The sequence below is a fragment of the Dermacentor silvarum genome, chromosome 11, assembly GCF_013339745.2.
Source record: "Dermacentor silvarum isolate Dsil-2018 chromosome 11, BIME_Dsil_1.4, whole genome shotgun sequence".
Lineage (NCBI taxonomy): Eukaryota > Metazoa > Arthropoda > Arachnida > Ixodida > Ixodidae > Dermacentor > Dermacentor silvarum.
In genome coordinates, this window is record NC_051164.1 from 120,267,541 (window position 1) to 120,287,665 (window position 20,125).

Below are 20,125 nucleotides of genomic sequence, written 5' to 3' on the forward strand. Positions count from 1 at the left end.
AGCAACTTAAATCGTTCATTATTAAGGGCGAACAGCTGTGTTGAAACGTGCAACGTTGTTGGGCACTGTTTTTCTTTTTTTGTACACATTTGTGTTTATATCAAAGAGAAAGTATTTCATACCAAATGCATGACCATAACGTTTCCGTATCGGGTATATTTCTAGCCTCTTGTCGTGGGCTCATCCTTAGGACAGTGAAGAGTGAAAATGTCTGCCAATATGTGCTACTGGGACCACTAGTGGCCGTAATGTTCCGAATATATATTATATTTAATAAATAAACATAAATAAAACCTCTGATCAGGATCAGTGTTGCCAGGTCCGACGAGATGGCGTAGCCGAAAGCTAGAGAAGTTGTAGCCCAAATGTAGCCAAACACAAAAAAGTGCAAAATATTTCGTAGCCAAATATAGCCATTTTTATTTGCAGTTTTATTTGTGGATACATTTTCACATTCGACTACGGAAATCTTTTTTGTGCAACCCATCGTAACAAAATGTCCAGTGCCGCCGTGACGGTTGGTCCTTGACATCAACAACATCTACATCATGCTTGCACAGAAAACGTTTTGGTTGGGCCCGGAAGCTCTTAGGTTCCAGCGAATCGCTGCAGAGGGCGAAATCAGTGCTTTTATTTTATGACAGATAGCACTAAGTTATTATTTTTATTTAGTTACAGTAACATTAACTACGAACTCAGCTTTTTAGCTGTCGTGAACGCAAAATAATGTTTAGCATCATCGATCTCTCACGTCATATCTGCCTATGGCGTAGAAGTTCAGCTGTCCAGCGAGCTGGGACCTGCTCACGGCTTCTTTTTTTATGAGCTAAAACAAGTCTTTCACGATATGATATCTCGTGTTATTTGTCTCGTCGTCCTATCTTGTTTTCTCGTTTTACTTTTTTCAGTTAGCTTGGCCTGGGTTAGCTGGTACATTCTCTATATACTGTCCCTTTACCTGGCCCCCATCTTAGGTCTCTAGCACGACAAGAACATGCGTTAAAATAAAGTGTCAGACAACAGATGTCAATCGCTGTCTGAATCGGTTTAAGCGAAGCTTTAAAATATTACTGCGCAAACGGCACACCAATGTAAGAAGCGCGCAGTTGTTTTCGGCGACGAGCACGTCCCGAACGTAACTCGCTCGAAATGGTAAAAGCCGCGAAGCCCAGCCTTCACCCAGCCAAGTCAATCTGCGTTAGGCGTGCGAACCATGAAATCGACAATTGAATTCGGAATCAGTGGCGTCTAATGAATCAATCTTCATTACACATGTTAGCTGAGAGAAAGCGATAGCCGCAATCACTTCCCTAGCTCACTAACTTCACGCGTTACCCCGAATCGAACCCAGTTGGGTGCTAGGTTAGAGCCATCGCTTCGATGGGCGCCGCCATGTTTGTTGACGAAAGCTTTTGGGGCAGATTTTGGGGCTCCTGCTAAATCGATGAAATAGCATGCCCGACGCAAAACCCAAAAACATTTTGTGTCTTGCACATGCGCAGTGGCTTCGATGCTATTTCTCTGGGGCCCCAAAATGTTTGAGGTCCCTATTCTAAAGCTCTCTAATGATTGCTGGGGTTTTACGTGCCAAAACCACGATATGATTGGGAGGCATGGCGCAGTGGGGGACTCCGGATTAATTTTGGCTACCTCGGGTTCTTTAATTAACGTACACCTAAATCTAAGTACTAGGGTGTTCCTGCATTTCACCTTGATCGAAATGCGGCCGCCATGGCCGGGAATCAAACCCGCGTCCTCGAGCCAGCAACGCGACACCTCACAAGCTAAGCTAATACGGTGGGTGAAGTTCATGTGACGTGGTGCAATGATGTCATCGTGGAAAACATGTTTCGATAAGAGCAGAATGAGTATCTCCATCCGTGACATTACGGGCAAACCATGCATTTAGAAGTAAAAGCACCAGAACCCACAATTGGCTCAGGGTCTTGCTTCCGTTCTTCTTTATACGTTCTTGCATACTTGGCCCCCTTCCCCATGCTTGGATTCTGCTCTCGGAGGAGGTTCCGATCTTACGTCCAACTTATCGAAATGAATATTGAATGTAAGCACGGACAAAAATTCATCTAGGAGGAGAAGGAATATGGCAGTAAAGCTTCGCGCGAGATACGTGGAGTAGGTCGAAAGCTGTGCCCGGCGCGATACTCCACCCAGAATTAGGACATGGCCATGAACACACTGGGGCGTGTCATCCACCCGTGCTTCCTTTTTTTCATGTCGGCGCCACGATCGCCCGATGGCCCGACCCTATGTTACTGCTCTCCCTTCCTGAGAATAGCCATGTTAGTAGAGTGTACTGTGAAAAAACCACTACTCTCAGTTTCATCCCGGTGCCCTGCGATCGGGTGCATAACGGTCAAGCGGGGTGTAAGTTTAAGTGCATCAAAGATCAAAGCCACCGGCTCAGACAACGGCGCTGAGAGGGATGGAAGGGGGGGTATGGGAAGGGGGGGGTGTCAATGTGTTAAAACGCGTGAAAAAAAAATGCGGTTAGACCTTCAGCGAAAACGTTCTTTTTTCAATTGCACTCTGGCACTTTCCCTGTGAAGCCATGGCTACAAAGTAAAGGCTTCGTTCCGTGGTCTGTTAACTGCATCATATGTAACAAATCTAAAACTATCGAGTACATCTTCTTGCATTGCCACGACTCCTTTGTCTTGTGGAACGTTCTCAAACGAGGTCTGAAAACAGAACTGCCGATAAGCCCCTTCGGTATTCGTTTCTTGTCATGTGCGGAAGCAGGGGGAGTGCCTGCTGATATGATAAGGCTTTATGTATGAACAGCGTGTGGAAAACGCGCGTGGATGTCAGGAATATCGGCGTAGATGCTATAGGTCGGCGAGGCAACACCTAATTGAAAGTCTCACGTGCACGCGTGATGCCCTAAAGCAGATGACTGAACCGCCACAGTGGTTTCAGGAGCTTGATGCTTTGGTGTTTGTGGTGGCCTCTTTGAAGGTATTTTACATTAGTATAGTGTAGCGAAATGATGTAATAATATTGTGTAGCACCAAGTGACCTACTTTGTATTTGTACGTGTGTACGTATTGTTGCGAAGAAAGAACAAAAAAAAAGGGCTGGTGGTTACGACGCTCGCCTTGGGACCGTGGGCAGACGGGCTCGAATCCTGCCTCGGCAAGAAAGCTTATTTCCTTTTATTTATTTCTTCATTGCTGATGATGACAGTTTCTTGATACGAACCACAAATAACGGCTGGCTTAAACAGCTTCGCTGTTGAAAAACTCGGTGCTCGAATGACCCATTGAGCGAAATGTAGTGCCACAAACGTGAAACGTGCGGAGGTGCGAAGCATGAAGTGATGCTTCGCTAATGGTCTCGTACTGCCTTAAGCAGTGGCTCATGGGTGGCAGGTAGTAAATACGTGCATCTTTCCGGCTCGTTAGCACCGTCCCCCGTGCATTCATGCGACAGTAAGATTGAATTCTACGCGCTGTCGTCTGCTTCTCGCCGCAGTCCTGTGAATCCAGCTGCGAAGTGATCCGACGTACGTCATATATGTCAGGTGACTCATGTTTCCGCGGTCTTATACGTTGTAAGAATCAAGCTCTATGACACGACGCTGATATCTGGTACTCCTAGTGGCACCTTTACTTTCGAAGTGCGTCATTCAGGAAACACCTGTGAAGCTGTCATCGATTAAAACAATGGCGTGTATTGTTTGCCTGTAGTCATCGGGTATGTATAAATTGGAAAGACACTTCACATCGAAACTCAGTACAGATACGCAAGACCACACTTTTTGTTACTCCGCTAATTGAGTAACCATGCGTGCCTTGGTGGCTACCTTTGTTGTTGGGCTGATATCTATTGCCTACGCGGAAACAGACGATCCTCTCAGCCCACCCTCCTTTAAGGAACTTCTGGAAGTAAGTAAATATTTACTATAATCACCATGAGAATCACATATTACTAGAAGATTTGTACTTTTACGTTGTTATTGATATTCTAAGCCTTTTAATATACCGCCTTCCTTAGGCACTTATTAGCTTTGACGCTTATCCCTCATTTTCTAGGCTTTATCGCACACGAAAGGTCTATTCATCGCTAATCAAAACAAGTGCAATTATTGTAATTACAAAGGAAGTGTGACCACTTTATGTCAAAATAAATGTATTTAAACGATGTTGGTACCTCGTAGAGACACCAGCACTGTGTGATGCAATAAAAATATTCCCTGACGTGCAATAAAAAGGGAACTACCCTGAGAGTAACAAAACCATGTCGATAAAGAGTGCTCAAGGAGTAGTCTCCTCGAATAACTCACTAGTTGTCACAACTTCCTGCACGCCTGCTCAACAGGCGACTATGTAATAATAAAGATAAAATAAATGTAAAGTTCGATCAGAAACCATTAGAAAGAGATGATATCTTGTACACGCCTACGAAACCATAATTTTGCAGCCTGATGTTTTTCTGTAAGGACTTGATGCGATCCTGTATAACTAGACATATACATATTTTACTGTCCATAGGACCTTCAGAACACAGTATACCACGAACTGAGCCGACAGAAATCGGTATTCCCAACTTTTGCTTTATTTCTGAGACGATATTATACTATCGTAAAATACCGCGACTGATGCCGAACTTTCATAGGAACTCCATACGTATGTAAGAACTAATATGTATGTAATGTACGTAATTCATGTTAAATTGGCTTGCTGAGGGTCTAGTTGGTGCATACTTGACGTACCAAGGATTTAAGGGCAAACAACACACTCCACGAACGAAAGAAAAACGGCCGAACCCATCTCCCGATGGCTGTCGACGGTGATGCGCCTAGCCTTGAATCAATATAGTGACACAATGTATTACCACATTCGACAAGAGTTATGTATCATGCGTGTACTGCAGTGGGAATCCTCTTTCGCGCTTCCTTAAGAACCATCCAGTGCCGCCGCCGCGAAGCCTGCTGCCTAGCCTCAGAAATGCATTACGCGCCGGTGCGTGCGAACACGGAGAAACATGTCATGTGGCAACCAGGCTCCCCTCACGTGTTTCCTTCTGGACGCGCGGCGCCATCTAGTAGCGCTGCCGAGAAGTCCGCCCGCAGCCTCCGAGACGAGAAGCAATGCGCGCCGGTGCTTGCGAACGCTGATAGTTGTTCCCTAGCTTGCCGCACACTCTGTGAATTATACTCAGTGGCCCCAAGTTGGCGAGACGTTCATTGAAGAGCGACACATACCCCGTGCGTTCATGGCGCAGCTCGCTAACGCGCTGACTCGAAATAAGTTGATTGAAAGCAGCACATACTGAGTGCATTTGTGGCGCAGCGTGCTAAAGCATCGCGTTGCTGTCCTTCAGGAACTCTTGTGGCGTGGGTTCAATTCCGCTCAGCATCAGAGAAATTTAAGGGTGCATTGCAAACCTGCACATAGCCAGCGGCACATACGTGGTTCCCCAAGTTGGCGTCAAAAACGTTCATTGAAGAGCGGCGCACATCTACTGATACATACCCAGTGATCAAAGTTAGCATCAAATATGTTCACTGAAGACCACCACTGACCGCGTGGCCCCTACCTAGTGCTCCAAGTCGGCGTCAAGGAGTTTTTTGGAACAGTCGTACCGGTACCTACCCAGTCCCGTGTTTGACGCGACCATGTCGACGTGAAAGAGGGTCGCTGAACCACGGCACATACAGGGTGTTTCAGCGAACACTTTCCAAAAACTTTCAAGGTTACCTTTGGAAGATAGCCCCATTCTAGGGCTCATGAGCAGGTTCACTCGAGGAGGCGTACATTACTTTCAAAATATTGAAAAGCATAATCGACTAATTTAGGAAAGCTTACTAATTAAATTTTACCTAATTCAGTTATGGCCCATATTGCAATTTACAAATTGTGTAGCTGTGGAGTTCGCAACGTGGATCCACTTGGAACGAATTCTCAGGAAGACACCAGTTTCGAGATATTAATTCCCGAACTTGGCGGAGAAATGCATTGGCGTTCCAATTAGTTTCTTAACAAACCGTCATTTTGTGCATTTAAACACAAAAGTAACTGGAACGCCAATGCATTTCTCCCCAAAGCTCGGGAATTGTAACACACCCATATATTAGAGAGAAACCAAACAAACCCAGCAGTAATGCGCAGTAAGGCTTACAAGTTTGTTGCAGTAAACATTTGCAGGTGTGAGTAATCTCGAACCTGGTGTCATCCTGAGAGTTCGTTCCAAGTGGATCCGCCTTGCGAACTGGCTACAATTTGTAAATTGCAAATACAAACCATACCTTAATCAGTTAAAATTTAATTGGCGCGCTTTTGTTAATTAGTTCATTATGCTTTTCAATTTTTTTCAAGTTACGTCCACCTCTTCGAGTGGACCAGTTCATGAACTAGAATTGTGCTATCTGTCACAGGCAACCTTGAGAAAATTTTGCAAGTGTTCGCTGAAACACCCGGTATGTACACATTGCTACATTATCAGTGACCCAAGTTGGTCGGATGGTTGGTTCCGAACCGTGTTCCTCAGCAGAGCAGCCCGTTGCGCTAACCATTTTACAACAGCCTACCCGATGGCCCAGGTAGGCGGCAAAATGGTTAGATATTAAAATGGATACATACAACCACACAAAGCTAGAAAGCGCCCGGAAAGTGAATGAAGTACACAAAGCATGCTGATGCATTAAAACACGCAGGTCCAACACAATGTTGGAATCTGAATGAAAAGAAGACTGAGTTAGCGAGGTAGCAGCAGTATCAGCGGACACGAGCACAGCGTCGTCGCCAGTATAGCTGTCAGCGCCACGATGACGAAGGAGATACGATGTTTGTCGAGGGAAGACAGATGATTAAAAGTGTACGCTCAGAAAAATCTTCTATACCCATTGCGTCACAGTGGAACATACCCGTTCTGGGGGGTTGGGCAAAAAATTACAGTTTGACCCCTAAAGCAAAGCAGCGACAAAATATCTCGCTAAACATAATGCGCAGTAAGGCTTAGACTGTTTTGTGAGAAGTTTGCTGCAGTAAACATTTGTAGGTGAGCGAACAATCTCCGTTCTATAATTTAAAAAGTTTTGTGAAGTTTTCTGACGGTTCTGTAAGTGCTCCCTCCTGTTGGTGGAGTGGAACAACTCGTCTTGACTGCAATGACAAAGGATCGCCCCAGGGGTACTGTAATGGTGTATTGCAGACGTTTTAGATTGGATACACCGCATTGCTCAGTCTACAATTGTGTTATGGGTGCAAACAAATGCACGAGATATGCGAGAGGCACGCACCAATGTCAATGCGTACCACGCGGTCGTCATTGATAAGAATTAAACCCGCGACGGGGTGCTCAGTAGCATGATGTCATAATCATTGAGCCACATGGGCATCAATTGTTATGCCTGAGATTCTGAACATTTTGTAGAGTTAACACTTTATTGACGAAGGCTACATATACCGGGAAAAAAAAGATATTTCTTGCCGGAGTTTCGGTATTGAGTGCGAGTTTCTGGTCAAATGTCTGTGGCCAACACTGAATGACAGACAGCAAGCATCACTGATTTGTTTACTGCAAGAGCAAAGGACGAGGTAGAATAACTGCCGTACGCGACTCGCTTTCTTTTGAAAGCGCGGTCAGAGGAGACAGACTGATTAAGACGTCTGCCTGCAGTTGTATCACGCACGAGATGTAAACAAATTGAATGTACCCCTAGAATAGACATGTGATCAGAGCTGCCTGTGCAAACTCTAAATGACACGAATATTGACTTGGGGTGAATCCCATTGCAGTTTTTGGTCTGGGGTTTTCCCCTTAATATTGAAAAAGTTTGATTTAGAAAAAAAAATAATTTTTTATGAGTTTATCTGTTCGTTATTTAAAAAAATTAAACAAGCTGTGCAAATTATACAACGTGTGGTCTATAAATACGGCGAATGAATTGCTGGCTTGCGTAGTAGTTGCTAATACTGGTTACTGATTAGGTCTGTGAAACCCTAGTTCTGTCAGTAGGGTTATTCCACGCCAAACGTCCCAAACATTGAGCTCGGCCCTCTCTGATTCTATTCTAAAAAATTATGGGCGATCTTTTTAGTGCGCTGTTTGTCCGCGAAAAGGTTTTCGCAAAGCCATGGTGAGACGTGCGCATATGCAGTAAGGTGTAGAGCAGTGACTTTGTTATGGGTTATTTTGGGCAACGCAGTATGAACGTGACATTCTGCTTCCAACTTGGGAGAAGGCCAAGGGAATGTCAGCACATGGTGCGACAAGCTTAAGGAACAGTGCTTTCACAAAGTGTGTTACAATCTCTTCGGCGACAGTCGCGACAACTTGAAAGATGTGCGACGACCAGGTAGGCCCCACGACTTCATTCAACGACGAGAACTTCGAGTAAATCCCCAAACTGTTGACCAAAGATCGTCTACTGAAGGTTAGAATGATGGCTTAGAACCGCACCTCAGAATGGTCGTTTGTCCAAAATATGCGAGACCTCCACAGGAGTTCTCAGAGTTGCATAATCATGGCAGGCAATTGTTTTGAAGGACTATAAGCTTTATTCCTGCATACAGGTACCGCCTTTATAGCAAATAAATCACAAAATCATCATATCAATTAACCACCGGTTGTATATCTGCAGCTGCGGTATTTGGAGATATGGAAAAAAATTGTCATTTTTTATTACAATATTTTGCCATTATTCTTTATATCTGTAGACCTTGTGGTGCTACAAAGCTAGAAAGCAGCGAGACCCCGCACCAAAGTATTTAGAGTTAGAGAGACTTAGCTGCGTGCTTCTAAAACTTTGACTTGAAATATTTCGCAGTTTGGTTGGCCTCGCGAACAAGCGCATCGCTCATTTTGGAGCTCGCGTTAAGCAGGCCATGCGTGTCTATGCAATACGTAACTCACATTGCATTAGGGCACCATTGCCAGGATTAAAAAAAGCGAAAAAACTACTCGCCTAACTTAAAGAAACTGAGCGCTGAACTTTTCAATTTTCCATGAAACTTTATTCTCCATCTTCAAAACCCCGTTACTTCATGTCACTGTGGTATTGCAGGAAACTTCAATAAAGCCATGTGGCGCGAATCACGCCTATAGTTCGTAATCAGTCAGACCGAAGGTCAATATTTGTGTGGAATAACTTGGTATATCTTTAATTAGTGCAATTTTATAACTATCGGGTTGAATTTGCACGAAAATAATATTATGAATAACTTGTAGTGTCAATGATAGGAATATGCAATATACTTAAATACGCTGTGTCGTAATAAATGTTTAACCATTGTGCGAGCTAAACGGAACACAGCAGCTGCGCCATCTTAGTTTATTCATACGATTACTTTTTACAAAACATTCTTTTAAGCTTTAACTTGAAAACTCGGTAACTATAACAGTGCATTGAGTTTATTTTGATAAAAGTCAGCTAAAGGAAAATAATTAGGCAGTCTGTATGCACAAATTAATTTCTAAATTTCTCTGCATTCTTCTCCACAAAACATTTGCTCTTATCAAAAAAAGGAAACACGGATGTTTTCGCTTTTCTGCTTCTAATGGTGCATATGATTTAATTGGGATGCCAGAGAGTTCATGGCGCTTTTATGACTTAATTTTTTCCGACTTTATCAAAAGTTCGCAAACGTGTCAGGCTTGGTTTCCGGTATTATATTCATACACAACACTATTGTTTTCTTATTCAGAAAGACAACGGTAGCCTCCATCTGATATTGCCAAAAAATGTTCGAAATCAGGAGAACCGTGAGCAGAAAAATCAAAATAGCCTCATACGAAAAGTGCAATCTCCTACTTTAGATCCTGACTTTCCACACCTTGGGTTGCGGCATCGTGTGTCCCGTTTATGTGCCTTTCACCATGTCTATCAATCCAACGATAACCTCAAGCAGTCGCATTTTATTGCTACGATTTGACCGCTGTAATAACGCTGGAGTTCCATTCTGTAGGACTAACTGTACCTTGAATTGTCTGGACTGGAGAGGTGGGGGTACGATTTTTTGCTTTTTCATTCCCTACTGCAACTGCAAAAGAATTAAACAATGTGCCTGCGTCCATCGTGCACCTTTCAGGATTCCACCATACTCAAGCCCACGCTAAAAAAAAATGACAGCAGATCCACGAGGTGAATGATGATGAGTGGGCGAAGCTCCGGAGGGAATCATCGTATCTCCCGCTTAAGGGGACGCTAGCAAAAACGCGTTAGAAACGTGCAGTACTCTCTAGTAAGGGGGAGCGGCCACAGCATCTTACGCAGCCATTTACACATGCCGGAACGTGCACCGCGTTTGCCGACGCCATCACATGACTGCTGAGAGAGTATACCCCCCGTATTCATAAACGCTCCTCGACTTGAACTTGACTTGCCACCGCTTTGGGCAGCGCGTTCGAAACGCGTTGAAGGTAAGGTGGAGAGGCCACAGCGTCTTACACCAGCTTCTTACACGGGCCGTAACGCGCTAGCACAAACGCGTTAGAAACGCGCTAGAAACGCGGCCTTTCGTTAATGATGGGTATTTATAGCCATCGTGGTGCGTTTGTCCATGTCCGCTTCGTGGCGTAGTGGGCTAACGCCGCGCGCTCGGAAGCGAGGGGTCCTTGGTTCGATTCCGCGCTACGGACACAACTTCGGAATTTTTTTCTCATTTTTCTCAGACTGGTTACACACTACTACTACTACTACTACTACGGGGACGGAACGGGTGCCGCTATAAGGAGCTTCGCCCCTAAAATCACTTGTGCTTGAACTAAGTAGACGTTGACAGAAGTTGATTTTGTAATTTTTAGGTGCGAAGCACCATATTTGCCCGGGCTATCAGCGTCGACTGTCGTCGTCGTAGTCACGGTAAGCAAGCCGCTGGCACTCGCGCTCGGCTCACGCTCGTGCCAATGGTCCTGCGTTCGTCGTCGTGGTCGTCTTCCACAGCTGGCTGCGTTGCTGCTCATCATTCCAGCGTAGAATTTCACTTCCCTTCTGTCGTAATGGGGAGGCCGCGTTTACGGGGTTATGAGCCATTGCTTAAGGCAGTATGAGCCCATTAGCGGTGCATCCCGGCATGCTTCGCACCTCCCCAGGTTTCACGTTAGTGGAGCTGTATTTCGCTTAATGGGTCATTTGACACTTACGCATAAAATTTAATTCACCACTCAAAGCGAGCCTACGACTTAACTCGTGCTAACTGTAATAACCAATAAATGTCCACACCGCCATGGGGCTGTACTCGTGCCAGCCAGCGGCGATGTGCGCCGAGCCAAACGCCGAATTTTGAAGCGAAAGCTTCATTAAGCTACCTCGGGCAGCCGCCGGTGAATCAACAGTTTTCACCTTGAGGGCTACTCGTGAAACCACAAGAGTGTTAAGGCGCGGTATAGTCCATCGGCACTCGGGCAGGCATCATGAGACGCTGGGCACGTCGGAGCGCATTGGTCGCGCGTCCGGTTACGTAGACGCCGGGCACGTCGGACCGCATTGGGCGCGCATCCGATTACGTTGGCGGCGCCAGTACGTCGAACCATCGGTTTAACTATAGCCGCTGTTGTTCTCGCCAACGTTACATAACGTGTGCGCGCGTTCGCGTTACGTCGGACTATATTTCGGCTTTTACAGAGCCCTGAAAGGAGACATTGCCGCTGTTGCCCGAGTAGAGTTGGGCCCGGCTGCGAGTTGCAACCAAGTCTCACTACTTTACTGATCGCCGCAGTGTCTTCATATGCATAAAAAATGATTAATAAACACTGTATTCATTGCAGACATGTATGTAATCACACCTCGGCCACAGCTCGACAATGGGCCTAGCCAGGGCAGTGAAGCTTTCGCTGTCAACCAGGGTTAACCGAAGCTGAACCACACCAATTTTGTTTTAATGTCGCGCTATCACTTATCAATTCTGTAACCTTTAACCAGCTGTTGTCACTCTGTGTTGTATTTTGATATTTTATGTGAAATTATTCAGCCACTTCTTCTTGTAACGCCTCATTCACTATATCTGAAATAAAGAAAAAAAAACGTATGTTTGTTTAATGTCAAATGCCAATCTAATACGTACACATCTTCCAAGATAAAACATCATGAATCCTTACTTTGTCTACTAGGCTTCCTGCAGGCTGCGTCGATTGCCTAATACTTATGTAACCTATCCAGTATAATCAATATTGTGATCTCCAAAGACACTCGTCAGAGTTAGACGCCTGCGGTAAATTAAAACAGTCTTTCTTTTTCTGCAGTTCCTAAATACGACTGACAAAATCTGGACGGTTCAGCGCAGCGACTATTATGGTGCCCCAGGTGAACGACAGGTACAACGACTATGCGTAAGCGCTACCAAAGAATTATTGACAGAAACAGCTTATGATTATGAGGAGTGCTACAAGCAGAATGGTCAAAAGTGAGTATATTTGTTTCCTTTGACACCAAACAATGATTATATTGGCAAATTTGAGCAGAATGCTTGTTTTAAGTGCTACCGTATGCTTCTCAATTATTTAAGTGTTTATGCTTAAGTGAAATAAGCACACAAAATATAAATCACTACTATTGATGCCATCACCAGATGCCCGTTCCATCCTTCACCAGTATTTCATCACCATCATCAGCCTATATTTTATGTCCACTGCAGGACGAAAGCCTCGTCCTGCGATCTCCAATTACCCGTCTTGCGCTAGCTGATCCCAACTTGCGCCTGCAAGTTTCCTAACTTCATCAGCCCACCTAGTTTACTGACGACCTCGACTGCGCTTCCCTTCTATTGGTACCCATTCTGTAAGTATAATGACCCGCCGGTTATCTATCCTACGCATTACATGGCCTGTCCAGCTCCGTTTCTGTCTCTTAATGTCAACTAGAATATCAGCTTATGCCCGTTTGCTCTCTAATCCACACCGCTTTCTTCCTGTATCGCGATCCGTCGTTTTTTATGCGATCCTTAACTTGTTCTCGAGCTTCTTTTTTTAACCTCTAAGTTTGTGCCCCATATGTTAGCACCGGTAGAACGCGATGATTGTACACTTTACTTTTCAACGACAGTGGTAAGCTCTCAGTCAAGAGTTGGCAATGCCTGCCATTTGAACTCCAACCCAATTTTATTCTTCTGTAAATTTTCTTCTCATGATCAGCGCCCCCTGTGAGTAATTGACCTAGATAAACGTACTCCTGCATAGACTCTAGTGGACACAGTCGACAGGCCGTATTTACTAATGGCTAAATCATTTATCTCAGATTTGCCCCCTGTTGCACCTTACACACATTAACGAGCTCAGCTGCTGCCGTGGCGGCGTAATAGCGTTGGCGTTGCGCTGGTAAGGCTGAGGGCGCAGGATCTAAATCAATTAAGTTATGAGGTTTTACCTGCCAAAACCTCGATTTGATTATGAGGAACATCTAGTGGCTAGCTCCGGAATAATTCGGATCACCTGGGGTTTTTTAAGTGCACCTAAATCTAAGTACATGGGTGTTTTCTTATTTCGCCCCCCATCGATATGCGGTAGCCGTGGCCGGTATTCGATTCCGCCAACTCGTTCTTAGCAGCCCAACACTATAGCCAGTAAGCAACCATGGCGGGCGAGGGTGCGGGATTAAATCCCCGCCACGGCGGCTGCATTTAAATGTGGTCGAAATGCAAAAATGCTCGTATAACGTGCACTGGGTGCACGTTAAGGAACTCCAGGTGGTCAAAAGTAATCTGCAGCCTCCACTGTGGCGTGCTTCATAGTCTTACCCTTCTCTTGGCACGTAATACCTCGGAATTGAGTTTTTGGACGTATTTTACCGATGAAAATTCATCCGGAAGTTTCACCACAGGAACACTGTAACCTATGAAGCCAGAGCCGGCAAATCTGCGCAATCGATGCACGCTGAATACGTACCCATTCCCGAAGTGCTGGCGCCTGCGCAGTGGATAAAATGTAAAATGCGTGGGTCGGGCTGGAAAATAACGGAATCAGTTGTGAGGCGTGCTGTGTAGTCAGTGTCGGAGACGGAATGTCCCTCCCAAACTGAAAGTGTCTGGAGAGAAAAAAAGTTAAATGAACAGGTCGTTTATATCAAAGAACGACAACGTCTTCTTAGGCGAAATATAGTGTACCATGCTGTTTGTTGTGTAGACTGCACAATCTTTGGGTCGACCCACATTTTTAGAATGCACAATCTTAAGGATCGGGTAATATTTTTCGTTGAGTAATTCCTCACTTCCGGTTTTGGTTTTAGGCGTACGCGTTTTAGGCGGTTTGTTGCGCTAATTATGCCTATTCCTGCACCGTACATAGCTCTAGGCTAACTGCGCTAACTGCGAAGCTTCATTTTGGTGCCTTTTCATGGTCCAACGTGCACAGAAGGCCAAAATTGTGCAATCTGACGAGACGAAAGTGACCAGACACCCATATCCCACGAAGCCCAAATCAATCTGAAGTCTCTAAAGAAGACCTGGTCTTCTAAAGAGTGCGACCTGCAAGTCACTCAATCTGAGCTCCATCATCTGATAACTACCAGAACATACCAATTACTATAGCGATGGTTACGGGCATGTACCAACTGTAATGGTCTGGTAAGCATAACACATACGGCAGTGTCTCTGCGCAGCTTTATACAGATCCACCAACCTTAGACTATAGACAATGCTATAGACGAAGCTGAAACATACTAAAATTTGACGAAACACACACACAAAAAATATGATTACTCAACAAGTTGAGTGTTAATTAAATAAATAATCACTATATGGGGGCGCAATGGACAAGGACTCTGCTTTGTAGTCGCAGGAAGAATGATCTGCGCAAAAGACAAACAAATTTGTTCCAGAAAAATGTTCATCATATATTCAAACAAATTTGTTCCAGAAAAATGTTCATCATATATTCACTTAACGGCGGCCAGCATTTCAGTTGCCGTTTTAAATTGCTTCTATAAGTTGGTGTCATTGCTGCAGTCCAGTCCAGATAATCTACGAGCCCGAAAAATATGGTTCTGAAAAATGAGTCGGCGGCTTTTTTTTTTTTCTTCCAAAATCAATTTCGCTCTAAAACTGAGAACAATCAAAAGTGGTTAAAATCTGGCTATTGATACGACCATTGTAAAAAATCTCTAAGCAATACCCAGTTTACGACAAAATTGTAGACGGTGATATGCAAGTTTATACTACGAACTATTATGAACGCAAGAAAACGCTCACGAACGTTCACTCGTCAGGATAGATATTGGTAACTGTGAACACATTGACCCTCATTAATAGTGTATTGTCCAGAGTTCATTAGCGCTGTTCCCGCAAACCTCTCGTCGGCTCTACCACGTCCACAGCCCCCCGAATTTCAGAAATATAAATCCCGAAAACGAAAGGCCTTACGTATAATATATATCATCTTTGTACACTTTAGATGTGTTATTAGGTGCAGTTTACAAAACTGTGATACACGTTTTTTTATTGCTGATTTGCAGAATTGTAAACTTCATGCTTCAATTCTTTGTTTTGGCAATATTGGGGGTATAAATTGAAAATTCTCTTCCTCGAGTTACTCGCTTTTAGCGTTTTCATCTCAATGCAATGAATCTCATTAGAATCGACCCATTGATTACCAACGAATACGAATACTTTGTTCCTATATGCTTACATAGAAGCTCCCGAACGAAAAATTCCTTTAACGTCGAGAGCCACGACATAATGGTGATGGGATGGCTCATATAAGGCTGTAGCCTTGATTCTGATAAGGCCCTTCTCTTTCACAAAGGCACCAACCAGCCGCCGTTATGCCGAGGTACCTGCTGCTCGTGAAACGCATATATTCATTGCAACTTCTAATTGAAACCGCGAAACAATCCTTTACAGCGCAAGTTGGAGTGCGTAGGTAATACTCTAGGCCGTAGAGCCAAGTTTGTGCGGCCTTAAATAGGAAAACAGAACTACCTTGTGAAGTGCGATGTTTCGAATAATTTTTTTAGGTACACGCAAAACTTCTTCGGTCCACGAAACCCCTCTACGTAAAGGACACACTATAAGCCTCCTAGGACTCTTAGGAGTGTGGTGGATTTTGGGCACATCAGTCATATATTTCAATTCCACTGTCCCACACAACTAATGATGATTCGACTTCTTGGATGCAACCGCGACGTTTTATTCGAAGGCAAATCTAGCCTAAAACTTTGGGCCGAGAGGCGGTGTGAGATTTGCAAAACTAACCTGTCATAACTGTTTCTGGAGCAACCATATACCTCAAATCTCTGACCTGAGTTGAGCGCGTTGCATTAAAAAGGTAATAAATACTGGCCACTGCCTTTCGGTAGACCGGCAAAAACTTACAGTCTTAGCTTGTTTCACTTTACTTAATGTCTCTATTAACAGGTGTCCAACAACCTACTTTTCGTAAGCAGTTTATGGAGCAAAGGTAGAGGCAGAATCTCGATTTCAGAGTTAGTTCTGTCCTCATGAACTTATGAACTGCCGGATGTTTTAGTTGACAAAAGCAAAAACAGTGTCTTACAAAGACACTATCGCTCTTGAAAAAAAAGCAAATTATAATGGGTTAAAATCAAGGTAAATGTTGCAGAAGTTATATGCAAGAAGCATATGTTACATGCTTGTTGTACGCCAGCAAATTTTTCTCTGGTCTCTTAGTCGAACTTTCCATCATATATTTTCACTTCTAAGTTTTGAGGTTATCCGCCTAAACTGCCGCCTTAAGGTTGAAACCTCCGGGCATGAAAATTGTGCAACGCGACGGACCGAGCTCCGTCGGCTGGCACTGTAAACGCTGTCTTTATGAAATAGATTGCAGAGCCGTTTTTATAATTCTCTTTAAACAGCCGAAAAAAGTTATACGAAAGTAACTTTAGAAGTGCACTACATACGAACTAGAGCGAACAAATGGAAGCACTGAGGAACGCACGCGTACGCTGCCCCGACACTTGCAGACGACATTACTGGCCATGTATAGTCACGCCAGCGATGCTCGCAGCGCACTTGTAGGCCGCGCGAGCTATAGCTTGTCTTCTCTTCGTTCGGCTTCTGAGTCATTCGCTCTGCTTTACAATTCAGTCGTTCAGATACACCTTACATCGTGCATTGATCATAATAATAGAAATAGTTTCGTAATGAAGTAAGACACACTAAACACATGATTTTGTTATACAGATTTCCAGCACGCCTGAGCGGTATCACTTGTGTGCAAGGTTGTGCTGTAAGCAGCGTGCCATCATACGATGTCATAGTAATAGACAAACCACAACCAGTTACAAGTGCATAGGTTTGGTCATCTAAGTTTTTACATCATAATATAAGTTTAAAATTCAAGATCATTCATGAATAGAGCAGATAAATGAGAAAAAAATAACAATTACATACATAAATGCCAAAGGGAGATGGGAGGCTAGTGCACAATACATTCAATGCCGACGTCCAACAGTGTCAAGAATTCCGAAATTTACCCAACGATTTAAGGCTGGAATTGATTGCTGCTTTAATTAAGATATATACATAAACAATATGTCTATTCTAAATTCTAGACTAAATCAAACGGTGCTTCTTTACTCCAATTACTGCTACAATATATATATATACATAGACAATGTGTGACCATGTTTTCTTACATAATTATGGTATATTCGGATAATGGCATGTGCTTCGAGCTTTCAGGGAGGGCACGATATAAATGTTCTTTAATCTCATTTCATAGTTTTAAGATAATTTATCAAAAGTAGGCGGTTTTTGCACAAGTAAAATCCGAAAACAAATATTTAATGCGCATTGTCGTGGCACCATGCAAAATATTCGCAGCAATACTTGTAATCTAGAATATACCATATTGAGTTTCTAAAAACGCTATTCGCCATATAATTTTTCACGTTATGGTGACTGTGAAGAATAGAACTACCAAACCGCTTGTTTACTTGTTTATTTAGCCATATCGTAAATTAAAAAAAAACACAGAGTATGGCTAAATAAAACCGTGCTTCTTTACTCCCGAAAGCGGTTATGGTGTAAACCAATGGACTGGGTCAAAAAAAAATGGAGCCATATTTGTACACGTTCTTACAACGTAAATCTAGCCCACGGGTCAAATGCGTGGGCTACGCATTTACACATGAGTCCTCGTACATTCCAGTGCAGTTGCTGGTGCTGGCGTGCATTCCAGAATGTAAACAAACATTCGCATTCCACACGCAGTCTATATATACAAGATTATTGCGCTCTAGAATTGGTAACAATTGATTTGGTATTGTTCCAATACATTTCGGCGCCTCTTGCATCGAGCGACAACTGGGTAACAATGATTAGCCGGTGAAAAACGACCCTGGGAACAAGCAAACAATGTGCGCGTGTCAATATTAGACCATACCTAACTATATATTTGCATATGGATTATTTGACATTTTCTGCTACCCCTAATATACATAAATGTGTTTTTCCGAGCGTGAAAGAAGCCCGCGAGTAAACGCACAATTGCCGCGCGACTGGCCGCTCGAGGCATTCTGCGTGTATTCGCATGCTTCTTTCACGCTCGAAAAACACATTTATGTAGCAGGTATTGAGCACCAGAAAGATGTAACGGCGTTTTTCACGTTACATTTCAATCTTCTCATTGACCTTTTGATAATTAGGACAGTAATTTTCAAGTTAGATAATTAATTACAATTACCCACCAAATCTCAGTAACCAAAACATTACTGGCGGCTACTCCACTGTACTGGAAACAATACGAACTAGGTTTGCTTCGCGTGAGGCCATTCCTCTTTCTTTTAAATCGTGCTAGCTGGGTCACCCTGTATATATGAGAAGAGTACCATTACCTCGAATCCTTGAGGAACAGAATATACGTCGAACACGCTGCCTTATAGTAGTTCCGCTTTCATAAATGGTGTTCACGCTCAGTATTATTCTAGGAAAAGTGGTATGGGCTTACATGTAGAAACTTTGTCACTCTCCAAGCAGTAAGTAATAGTCAACAGTTCCAAAATATTTCTTTGCTATAAAACAGTAACAACATGATAATAGGCGGTCTATTTGGCTGTGAAGCTAACGTAATGTTTGTGTTACTGTGTTTTCTTCACTTTAATAACATAGTAGTATTTCGATTATTAGGTTAACATTTTTAATATATGAGCTCATGCTAGATGTTCATAGTAACAAAATGGTTGTTATTGGTTAGTGAGTATAATAGGCTATAATAGTCTTTGTCCCTTTTCCCGTCACGCATTATAATATTCATTTCTAACTTAAGTCGTTTCCTACCACCAGAGAAAGCGAACTTCAATCAGAAAACAACCTTCCAGGCAAACGGCTACCTCACGCCAACAAAAGGGAGCTCGAATCTACAAATAGCAGACGTGGCTGAAGGCTCCCCAAAATTAAATCAGTCTAATGTTGTAGATATTTCAAAAACATTAAGTAGGGAAGAAATAGACGTACTTAGCAAGGGCCTAAACTTTTGTCCCACGAACAACACAATAAATGAATTTGAGCTTCACAAGGATCTTTCGGAATTTTCCCGACGAATGCGGATAAGACATTTTTTCGCCGACAACAACGCACCAGACACCGGGACGACCCCACTTAGAGCCCAATCTACTTGGACTCCTGAACCAGAACAAGCCATAGAACTTGACCTATAACTCAAAACTGTCACTAAAGAAATTATAAGCCAATCCAAGACAGCTAAGCGACCTAAAAACATAACTTCATCAGAGAATCGTATCATTTCAAATCTTAGTTGCCGGAACGACATTGTCATTAAGGAAGCAGATAAGGGTGGGAGTATAGTTATTTGGCCGATAGATAAGTACAAGCACGAGGTTTACAGACAGCTAAACAACCCTGAACATTACCGTAAGCTAGACAATGATCCGACGTTACCATACACACTGAAAATTACCAACAGGCTGAAATCACTTTTGGATGATGAATTGATAACACCGTCAGAATTCAAATTTCTTAAACCAAGCAACAAAGCTGCAGGACGCTTCTACCTCCTTCCGAAAATTCATAAAATTCCACCCACTGAACTTCACACCGCTAATATCCCAGGGCGTCCGATAGTATCGAACAACAACACCCCGACAGAAAGCCTCTCCACATTTCTTAACCACTTCCTTGGCGACTTTCCGAAAACACTTGCGTCATTTGTACAAGATACCCCCCATCTACTCAGAATTATAGAGGACATT